Below are 10,396 nucleotides of genomic sequence, written 5' to 3'. Positions count from 1 at the left end.
CTTTTCTTGTTGGTAGGGTGGTTGTTGGTAGCCTGAAGGTGGTTGTGGTCTTTGATTTCCTTGACTGCCCCACGAGAAATTGGGGTGGTTCCTCCAACCTGCATTGTAAGTGTTACTATATGGATTGTTTTGAGGTCGAGAATTATTACCCATGTAATTCAATTGCTTATTATCAATGTTGTCGCCATAAGGTCGGTATTCCAAATGGCTTGTTCCACCTCCACTTGCTTTGCACTGCATTACTGGGTGAACTTGTGAAGAACTAAGAAAACCATCAATTTTCTTATTCAAGAGTTCTACCTGATTAGAGAGCATGGTGACCGAATTGACATTATAAACACCGGTTATTTTTGTTGGCTTTATCCTCATGACTTGCCACTGATAGTTATTCAATGACATCTCCTCTATAAAATCATTAACATCTTCAGGTGTTTTATTATTGATGGTTCCGCTAGCAGTTGCGTCAACCATTTACCGAGTCGAAGGATTTAGGCCATTATGGAATGTTTGAACCTGAAGCCAAAGCGATAACCCATGGTGAGGGCACCTTTTCTAAAGGTCCTTGTATCTCTCCCATGCATCATAGAGTGTTTTTAAATCCATCTGCATAAAAGAAGAGATATCTTTACGTAATTTAGCCGTTTTAGCTGACGAAAAATATTTTAGTAAAAATTTTTCGGTCATTTGTTCCCAAGTAGTAATTGACCCTCGTGGTAACGAGTTCAACCACTGTTTAGCTTTGTTCCTCAATGAGAAAGGGAATAACTGAAGACAAATGGCATCATCAGAAACGCCATTAATTTTAAATGTATCGCATAGTTCCAAAAAGTTTGCTAAGTGAGCGTTGGGATCTTCATCCTGCAAACCATCAAACTGAACAAATTGCTATATCATTTGAGTAGTGTTAGGTTTTAGTTCAAAAGTATTTACAGCTACAACAGGTCTAACTATGCTCGATTCAGTTCCTGTTAAAGAAGGTTTAGCATAATCATTCATAGTGCATGGAGCAGGATATTGATTAACCGCAATTGCAAGAGGTAGCTGATTGTCTTGGTTTTCAGCTATCTCTTCGATTGGGAGTTGAGTATTGTCTTCTTGTTCATTCTCTGTGTATCTTAGGCTTTGCCTTATTTCTCTTTGGTTTCTGCGAATTGCGCGATCGATTTCTTCGTAAAAAAGTAGTGGTCCTGTCGGGTTTCTTCTAGTCATAAACTATAAAAACCTGTTAGAAGAAAGAAAAAAATTAGTAAATTAGAATAAAATTAAAAATAAATTAGATTGCAAGAAAAATAAATGGCTAAAGTAATAAAAATTGAGTGTTCCTAATATTTTAGATCCCTGGCAACGGCGCCAAAAACTTGATCGCATGATTTCGTGACAGGTTTTAAATATTTATAATTAATCGTTCTTGAAACAAACTATTATCGCGATGTAGGCAAGTGTACCTATCGAACAGTAGTATAGTTTTAGCAAGACCAGATTGTCGAACCCAAGGGAACTAAAAGTACTAGTAATGACTGTCTTTTTATTATCTAGCCTAGGAATAAAGAGGTTTTTGTTTTAACTAACTAATTATTTATACTAAGAATTCACAGAGAATGGAATTGGGGAATTGCTTTTGGGAAAATCGATTGAATTAAGACAATACCTAAGGAAAAATCCACCTAGACTATACTTGTTATTCTGGCTCCGAATCAGACGATTTATTCATTTAACTTGTTCCGTAGAGATCCCTAATTTATGTTATTATCCCTATTCAAGACTAATAACGTCTAGTCCATAGATTGAATAATTAAGACTTTTCTCTAATTAACACCCTAGGGTTGCATTAACTCAATCTATGGATCCCCTTATTAGGTTTCACCCTAATCCGGCAAAATCTTGTCACCCTATGTCTAGGCGCACAATCAATTCTGCTTAATTATGACAAATGTACTCTTAGACAGGGTCTATTCCTTCTCTGAATAAGAGCTTATCTTGAATCAGTATCCTGGGATATCAAAACAAGAATTAAGAACACACAATTAAGAATAAGTTAAATATTTATCATACAATTCAGAAAATAATAACAAGATTTGTCTTAGGTTTCATTCCCCTTAGGTATTTAGGGAATTTAGTTCATAACTAAAAAGAAAAACATCTCAGAAGAATAACGAATACAAAATATAAAGAAAACCCAAAACTCCTGAAGGGAAATTGAGGAGAGATCTTCAGCCTTGATGGTGAATTCAGCTTCTGAGATGGATCAATCGGCTTCTTTGGAGTAATTCCTTACTCCCTATTCTGTGCCCCCCTTTTCTTCCTCCTCTAGGGTGTATTTATAGGCTTGGGAATGCCTAAGAGCCCTCAAAATTAGCCTTTTCCGAATTGGACTCAACTTGGGCTCGACAGGGACACGCCCGTGTACGATTACTTCAAGCCGTGCTTGAGCCTGCCAAATTGACACGATCGTGTGGTTTGCTCGTGTGAGGAGGTCCAGGCCGTGTTGATTTCGTACTTTGGCCCATTTTCTCCGATTTTAGCCCGTTTCTCGTTCCTTTCGCTCTCCTATGCTCTCCTAATTATAAAACATGAAATTAATGCATTAGGAGCATCGGATTCACCAACTCTAATAGGAAATCATCCATAAAATGCGTTAAACATGGGGTAAAAATATGTATAAATTACAGTTTATCAAATGCTATATTCTTTTAAGCGGTTGTTCCAGTTGGTTCATGAGGGAGGATCGGGTTTGGAATTCTGAGCTACAGAAGGTGAGTTTCAGGTGAGTCTTTATCTTGACTCATGAGTAGTATATTATAATGGAAAGCCATATGTAGATGTTGCCATGGAAAATTGGTGAAAGTATGTATGTGTGAAGCATCATAAAAAGATTTGCTTATTTATAAATGATTTATATGAGTTGTTGCATGAATAAGATGAGTTTTAATATGTAAGCATTTAAAAGAGGTATGGATGAGGATAAATTAGTCAAGTGAGTGAATGAATTTGAGCAAGTTTAATTGATGTTAAGTGAGTAAATCATTGAATTGTGATGCCTCTGGTAAGGCAGGTACATTGCTAATCTGACAGGCAAATCATATTGATGACAAATATACTCATGGTGTAGCCTTCGATGAAATGTAAATCGGACTGGCAGATCATGACATGAGGTTGTGTAGTCCATGTGGATGGGACCCATGAAATAGTATGACAATGAAAATATTCATGGTGTTGCATTCAGTGAGATGAAAATTTGACTGGCAGATCATGACATGAAGATATGTATAAGACCATGAAGGAGAAAACCATGGCACCTTTTGAGAAAGTTCGTCGAGACAGTAAACACGTAATACTTTGTGATACCTGTGTGGCGTATTCTGTATTACCTTTATGGTGAATCATGTAACGTCTATGTGGTGTATTCGATGATGCCTGTGTTGTAGAATCTGGTTAATTGCCATTGTGGCAAGATTTGGGTAAGTTCTGTGATTTCTTTGTTAACTAACTCTATGATAAATATTTGATAAGTATGAAGATAAATTGGTTTGGTTAGTCTTGTGATGAAATTGAATGAGCTTTAAGGGGAGTTTCATGAAAAAGAGTATGCATATGTATTTCTAAAGAGGAAATCTGCCATAGTAGTTTGTCAGTACAGGAAATTGGCATATTTTTAATTATGAAAAGTTTAATTGTTCATTGGATCTAAGTTTGTCTATGCGATTTAAGGAAGTAATATGAGTTATCTGGTAATCGCTAAATCTGAATGATTTTTGAGTATTGTACAAGCCATTTGGAATCTAAGCCGCCTGTTAAGATCAGTGTTCTCGTGTTATGTAACTTAGTCATCTATAATTCTTATAGATGATCTAGAATGTTTCATTATCAATATAAGTTATAATATTAGGTTGGTTCAAGATATATCTAATCGGTAATCTAGCAGCTACCGGAATCAGTATGAGAATCTACCAAAGTTAAGATCAATATGAAGTTCAACTTAAGAGATGTGTTGGTTTTACTATCTGCCAAGAGCAGTATTTGTGAGTACCCATCTTGGGGGAAAAATTATTATATGTTTATTTGAAGGAGAATTTGTCGAAGGTACTCTGTATGGATATTCTTCTGAGAAGAATAGTTGTTTTTCTGGATGGGAAATAAAATCTAATTGACTAATAAGCTTTGGAATCAGCCAAAGAGTGAAGGGTGAGTAGATACATTAAATATGGATGTTGGTGTATATGCACACATCTAGCATTAGGAAAGTATTTGCCAAAGATAGAGACGAATTCCAAAATCTTCATGATAAGGCGTTCACCTAGAAAGGCTTCGAGGTAATTTGGGTTAAAACTCACTAAGTTGCGTGAACTTACAAGTGTTTGTTCATGTTTCAGGTTCTACTGTAACAATGAGTACACCAGGAAGGAACAAGCCAAGAATTTGCTAGGGTAGCAGCAAGTTGGGATATTATGCATACATAGGACATCTTAGGAGTGTGGCGTATAGTACATTGCACCATAAGAGTCTGTTTTTAATAAAATTTTATATTGTAGCATTGTAAACTATTTAATACTGGAACGTAATTATTTAATATCCTCTTTTATATTAAAGAACAGTTCAAAAGAAATAATAAATGCATTTAAATATAGTCACAATAGTAGTTTAAATTTTTATTAAGTGTTTATGTTGTAACATCCGATATCCGGATCCGGTAATTCGAGTTGGGTAGAGGGTTTTAGAGAACTTACATGAGGATGATAGTCCATGATCTAATTACATATCCTAAAAAATATTAAAAATATAAATACAACCACTTTAATTTCTAGAAATTGCAATTTTGGCAAAAAAAATTATCATATAAATTATAAAATAATAAAATACAATCATTCACATACAAAACCCAAAACATGCTAATAATTATAAGAATGTAACATCATATAAAAAATTAACCAAACATGAAGAAGAGAGAAAATTCAAAATCAGTTTATACCAAAAACGCAAAACAACCTAGCTTTGATAACGATTGTTCGAAAATCTAGTTTAAAAATGGTTTCTTGTCACAGTAGAAAATTAAGATTTTTAAAACTAAGCCAGTTTTTCGTATTTATAACAATAAAATTTTCTCAAAAAGTACATGTGCCTTGAGTAAGACAAATCCTAGACGTTCTTGACTTTCAACTGAATGACTTTCTCCAATATTCTCGTACCAATAATCGCTTTGAGTGTGGGCTCGAACAACCATAAATCAAACATAGAACCAGAAACAATTTCAAAGTAATTCTCTTTCAATAGAAACTGATAGAGTTTTATTCCTAGAAAATAGAATTTATACTTAGAAAATAAGTTTCTCTCTATTTTCGAACAGAATAACAATATCTCAAAGTTGTGTTTTTTTAGCCTACAAATGCCATCTATTAATAAGGAGAGATAGGAAAACGAGGAGAGGGGACCAGCAGACCCTAGTGTCTCATAATTATTCTATTGATGTGTAAGTGTACATAATTGTTGGCAAGTAATAGAGTAATGAGTAAGAGTTATTGTCCACATAGACTATTTATGCAAATCAAGTATTGCACAATTAATACTTAGCAAATTGGTTGGTGATAAAATAAATTAAAATGTGGTGGATTTCTAATTATACTAATACGAACCTAAGTATTCTTAAAATTAAAATAAACAAAGAAAGAATAAGTATGCAAGCTTTTAAGAGTTAATCACAATAGCATGCATGTGTTAGAATAATTCTTAGCATGCATGTGTTAGAATAATTTTTTCTTCTTAGCTTAGAATTATTTAAATAATGTTAAAGGATATTATGGAGATTCCGTGGCATATTGATAATTTACTAAGCTTGATTTTATGAGTGCTCAGCTTCTCTCAAAGACCTAAGCTTAATCTTTTGGTCTCTTTGCATACTTCTATGTCAAGTCCGACTTCAAGATTACCTTTCCAGGCATCGTCTACTAAATCACACTTATTAAATTATTAAATTTTCTAGCATATGTCTATGTTCAATCAACTTAGTGTTTTAATAAGCAAAAATCAGTAGATAACAATAATATTTCTATACTGAAACAGTTAAATCACATTAATCCTAGGGTTATGCAACGTAATAAAGTTCTTTCGATATTATTACTAATTTGACATAATTTAATCATAAAAAGATCAGACATGCACCATTCATATATTGTGTCAATTAATTACAATTTGGTTCTGATTTAATAATTAATTCAATTGCATCCCTAAATTATAATGCACTAATAACATGATCATGGTTTTATCTGAATGAATAAATAGATCAAATGTGATAAACCGTAATTTATACATATTTGTATCCCATGCTTAGCCCATTTATGAATGGTTTCTCCTTAGATTTGGTGAATTCGATGCTCCTAATCCTTTAATTTCATGTTTTATACTTAGGAGAACATGGGAGAGTAAAAAGAGTGAGAAACGGGCCGAAAATAGAGAAAATGGACCCACGTGGGAAATCAACATGGCCTGGACTTCCTCACACGGGCGTGTCACACGGCCGTGTCCATTTGGCAGGATTGAAGCACGACTTACATGGGCGTGTCCCTACCGAGCCCAAGTATAGTCCTATTCAGAAACGGCCAATTTTTAGGGATCTTAGGCATCCAAAAGCCTATTTAAACACCTAAGAAGGCACTTAGAAGGGGGACGCAGAGTAGGAAGCAAGGAATTACTCATGGAAAGTCGATTGATCCATCTCAGAAGTCGGATTCATCATCAAGATTGAAGATTTCCCTTCAAGTTCCTTCAAGAATTTTGAGTTTTCTTATGTTTTGTTATCTCTATGCTTTTGAGATGTTTTCTTTCATAAGTATGAACTAAACCCCCTAAATACCTAAGGGGAATGAAACCTAAGATGGATCCTGTTATTATTATCTGAATTGTATGATAAATATTTGACTTGTTCTTAATTATGTGTTCTTAATTCTTGTTTTGACATTCCAGGATATTGATTCAAGTCAAGCTCTTATCCAGAGGAGGAATAGACCCTGTCTAAGAGTAAATTTGTCATAATTAAACGGAGCTAATTGCACGCCTAGAGATAGGGTGATGAGATTTTGCTGGATTAGGGTGAAACCTAATAAGGGAATCCATAGATTGAGTTAATGCAATTCTAGGGTGTTAATTAGAAAGAGATTTCAATTACTCAACCTAGGGTTATACGTTATTAGTCTCAAGAGAGATAATAATATAAATTAAGGATTTCTACAGATCAAGTCAAATGAATAAATCGTTTGATTCAGAGTCAAATAACAAGTGAAGTCTAGGTGGATTTTTCCTTAGGTATTGTCTTAATCAATCGAATTTTCCCAAAAGTATTTTCCCAAATTTTCTTTCTGTGCATTCTTAGTTAGTAATTAGTTTAGATAACCAAACCTCCTAATTTTTTAGGCTAGATAATAAAAAGGAAGTAAATACTAGTACTCGTAGCTCCTTTGGGTTCGACAATCTGGTCTTGCTGAACTATACTACTGTTCGATAGGTACATTTGCCTTAATCGTGATAATAAGTTAGTCTCAAGAACGATTCATTTATAAATTTTTAAAACCTATTACGAATATCACACATCAAGTTTTTGGCTCCATTGCCGGGGAACTAGGATATTAGGAACACTTGATTTTTATTACTTTAGCCATTTTATTTTTATTGCAACTTAAATTTTTATTTTATTTTCTAATTCTTCATTTATTTTCTTCTGATAGGTTTTTCTAGTTTATGACCAGAAAAAATTCGTCAGGACCATTAGTGTTTGATAGTGAGATCAATCGCACAGTTTGAGAAACCAAAGAGAAATAAGCCGAAGCTTACGATACACAGAGGAAGAGCAAGAGGACCATACTTCAACCACAATCGAGTAGATGACTGAAAACCAAGAAAATCCGCTACCTCCTGTTATTGCTGTTAATCAGAATCCTGCTCTGCACACTATGTATGATTATGCTAAACCTTCTTTAACAGGAACTGAATCGAGCATAGTTAGACCTGCTGTAGCTGCAAATACTTTTGAACTGAAACCTAACACAATTCAAATGATACAACAATTTGTTCAATTTGATGGTTTGTAGGACGAGGATCCCAACGGTCACTTGCAAAATTTCTTAGAATTTTGCGACAGTTTTAAAATCAATGGCATTTCTGATAACGCCATTCACCTTCGTTTGTTTCCCTTTTCATTGAGGAATAAGGCTAAATAGTGGTTGAACTCGTTGCCACGAGGAACAATCACTACTTGGGAACAAATGACTGAAAAGTTTTTATTAAAATATTTTTTGTCGGCTAAAACAACCAAATTACGTAATGATATCTCTTCTTTTGTATAGATAGATTCAGAAACACTCTACGATGTATGGGAGAGATGCAAGGACCTCTTGAGAAGATGCCCTCACCATGGGTTACCACTCTGGTTACAGGTTCAAACCTTTCATAATGGCCTGAATCCTTCGACTTGACAAATGGTTGATGCAGTTGCTGGCGGAACCATCAATAATAAAACATCTGAAGATGCCTATGAATTTATAGAGGAGATGTCACTGAATAACTATCAGTGGCAAGTCATGAGGACAAAGCCAACGAAAACAACCGGCGTTTATAACGTCGATTCGGTCACCATGCTCTCTAATCAGGTAGAACTCTTGAATAAGAAAGTTGATGGTTTTCTTAGTTCTTCACAGGTTCACCTAGTAATGCAGTACGAAGCAAGTGGAGGTGGATCAAGCAATTCAGAATACTCACCCTTTGGCCACAACATGGAGAACGAGGAGTTAAATTACATGGGTAATAATCCTCAATCTCAAAATAATCCTTATAGTAATACTTACAATGCAGGTTGGAGGAACCACCCAAATTTCTCATGGGAGGCCAAGGGAATCAGAGACCACCACCTCTAGGCTTCTAACAACCACCCTACCAACAAGAGAAAAAGTCGAACCATGAGGAGATGCTCACAAAATTCATCTCAGTGTAAGAAACTCGTTTTCAGAATGCTGAGATAGCACTTAAAAATCAACAAGCGTCGATCTAAGGGCTCGAAACTCAGATAGGTCAGCTCGCTAAATTGATATCTGAAAGACCACCAAGAAGTTCACCTAGTAACACTGAACCCAACCCAAAAGAGCACGGGAAAGCAGTTACACTAAGGAGTGGGAAAGTGTTAGCTGAATCTGAAAAGAAGCCACCATAAGAAGCTGACAGAAAGGAGGTCGAACCTAAAAACAATGACAACTTAATGCCAAAAGAATATAAACCACCAATCCCATACCCAGCAAAGTTGAAGAAAGGCCGCATAGATGCACAATTCGGTAAATTTCTTAAACTTTTTAAACAACTGCATATTAACTTACCTTTTGTTGAAGCTATATTGTAGATGCCTACATATGAAAAATTCTTAAAGGAGCTTCTAACAAACAAAAGGAAGTTTGAAGAATTATCTACAATGGAGCTTAATGAAGAGTGCTTGGCCATACTCCAAAACAAACTACCAACCAAACTGAAAGACCTAGGAAGTTTTACTATTCCCTGTTTAATTGGTAGTTTGAATGTTGATAAAGCACTAGCTGATTTAGGCGCCAGCATTAATTTGATGCCATATAAAATGTTTAAACAACTTGGTCTTGGGGAACCTAAACCCACTAGGATGAGTATTCAATTAGCTAATAGATATGTTAAATATCCTAGGGGAATTATAAAAGACGTACTTATAAAAGTAGATAAATTTATATTCCCTATTGATTTCGTTGTGCTTGACATGGATGAAGATGTTGAAGTGCCTTTAATTTTAGGTCGGCCATTTTTAGCCACTGTTAGAGCTGTAATTGATGTGGGTGATGGTAAATTGGTACTTAGAGTAAGTGACGAAGAGATTATTTTTAAAATTTATGATGTCATGAGATTTTCTAGTGAATAGGATGACTCATGTTATTTTATCGACTCTATTGATCATGCTACTCAAGATTCATTTCAGGAAATCGCACACAATGACACGATGGAACTGTGTCTTACCCAAGGAGAGGGGATGGATGATGATTCTGAAATAGGAACAGAACTAAACTCCAATAAAACCTCCCCAAAACTAGCAGATTATGAGGGAATTAAGGTAAAAGATGAACTTAAGCAAAACCCTCTATTGACTAACCTCCCAAACTGGAACTTAAACAATTGCCGAATCACTTGGAATATGCATTCCTTGGAAATAATTCCACATTACTGGTAATTATTATATCCAACTTGCAACCCAAGGAGAAAGAAGAATTACTCCAAGTTTTAAGAGAGAATAAAAGGGTCATACCTTGGAAAATTTCTGACATTAAAGGGATCAAACCTTCTTTTTGTACCCACAAAATTTTAATGGAAGATGAATATAAACCATGCGTGCAAGCCCAAAGATGAC

General features: G+C 34.9%; 2 non-coding genes across 2 annotated transcripts; one reads left to right on the top strand and one right to left on the bottom strand.

Annotated features, from left to right (window-relative positions):
• The first annotated feature begins 529 nt into the window (after positions 1 to 529).
• On the top strand, positions 530 to 636 carry LOC121226407 (small nucleolar RNA R71). Its single transcript, XR_005924228.1, has one exon. It is a non-coding gene; the product is annotated as a small nucleolar RNA R71 (small nucleolar RNA).
• A 7,661-nt stretch (positions 637 to 8,297) lies between these two features.
• LOC121226924 (small nucleolar RNA R71) lies at positions 8,298 to 8,404 on the bottom strand. Its single transcript, XR_005924619.1, has one exon. It is a non-coding gene; the product is annotated as a small nucleolar RNA R71 (small nucleolar RNA).
• Positions 8,405 to 10,396: the final 1,992 nt, after the last annotated feature.

The sequence above is a fragment of the Gossypium hirsutum genome, chromosome A03, assembly GCF_007990345.1.
Source record: "Gossypium hirsutum isolate 1008001.06 chromosome A03, Gossypium_hirsutum_v2.1, whole genome shotgun sequence".
NCBI classification, from domain to species: Eukaryota; Viridiplantae; Streptophyta; class Magnoliopsida; order Malvales; family Malvaceae; genus Gossypium; species Gossypium hirsutum.
This window is presented reverse-complemented; position numbering and strand designations above follow the sequence as displayed.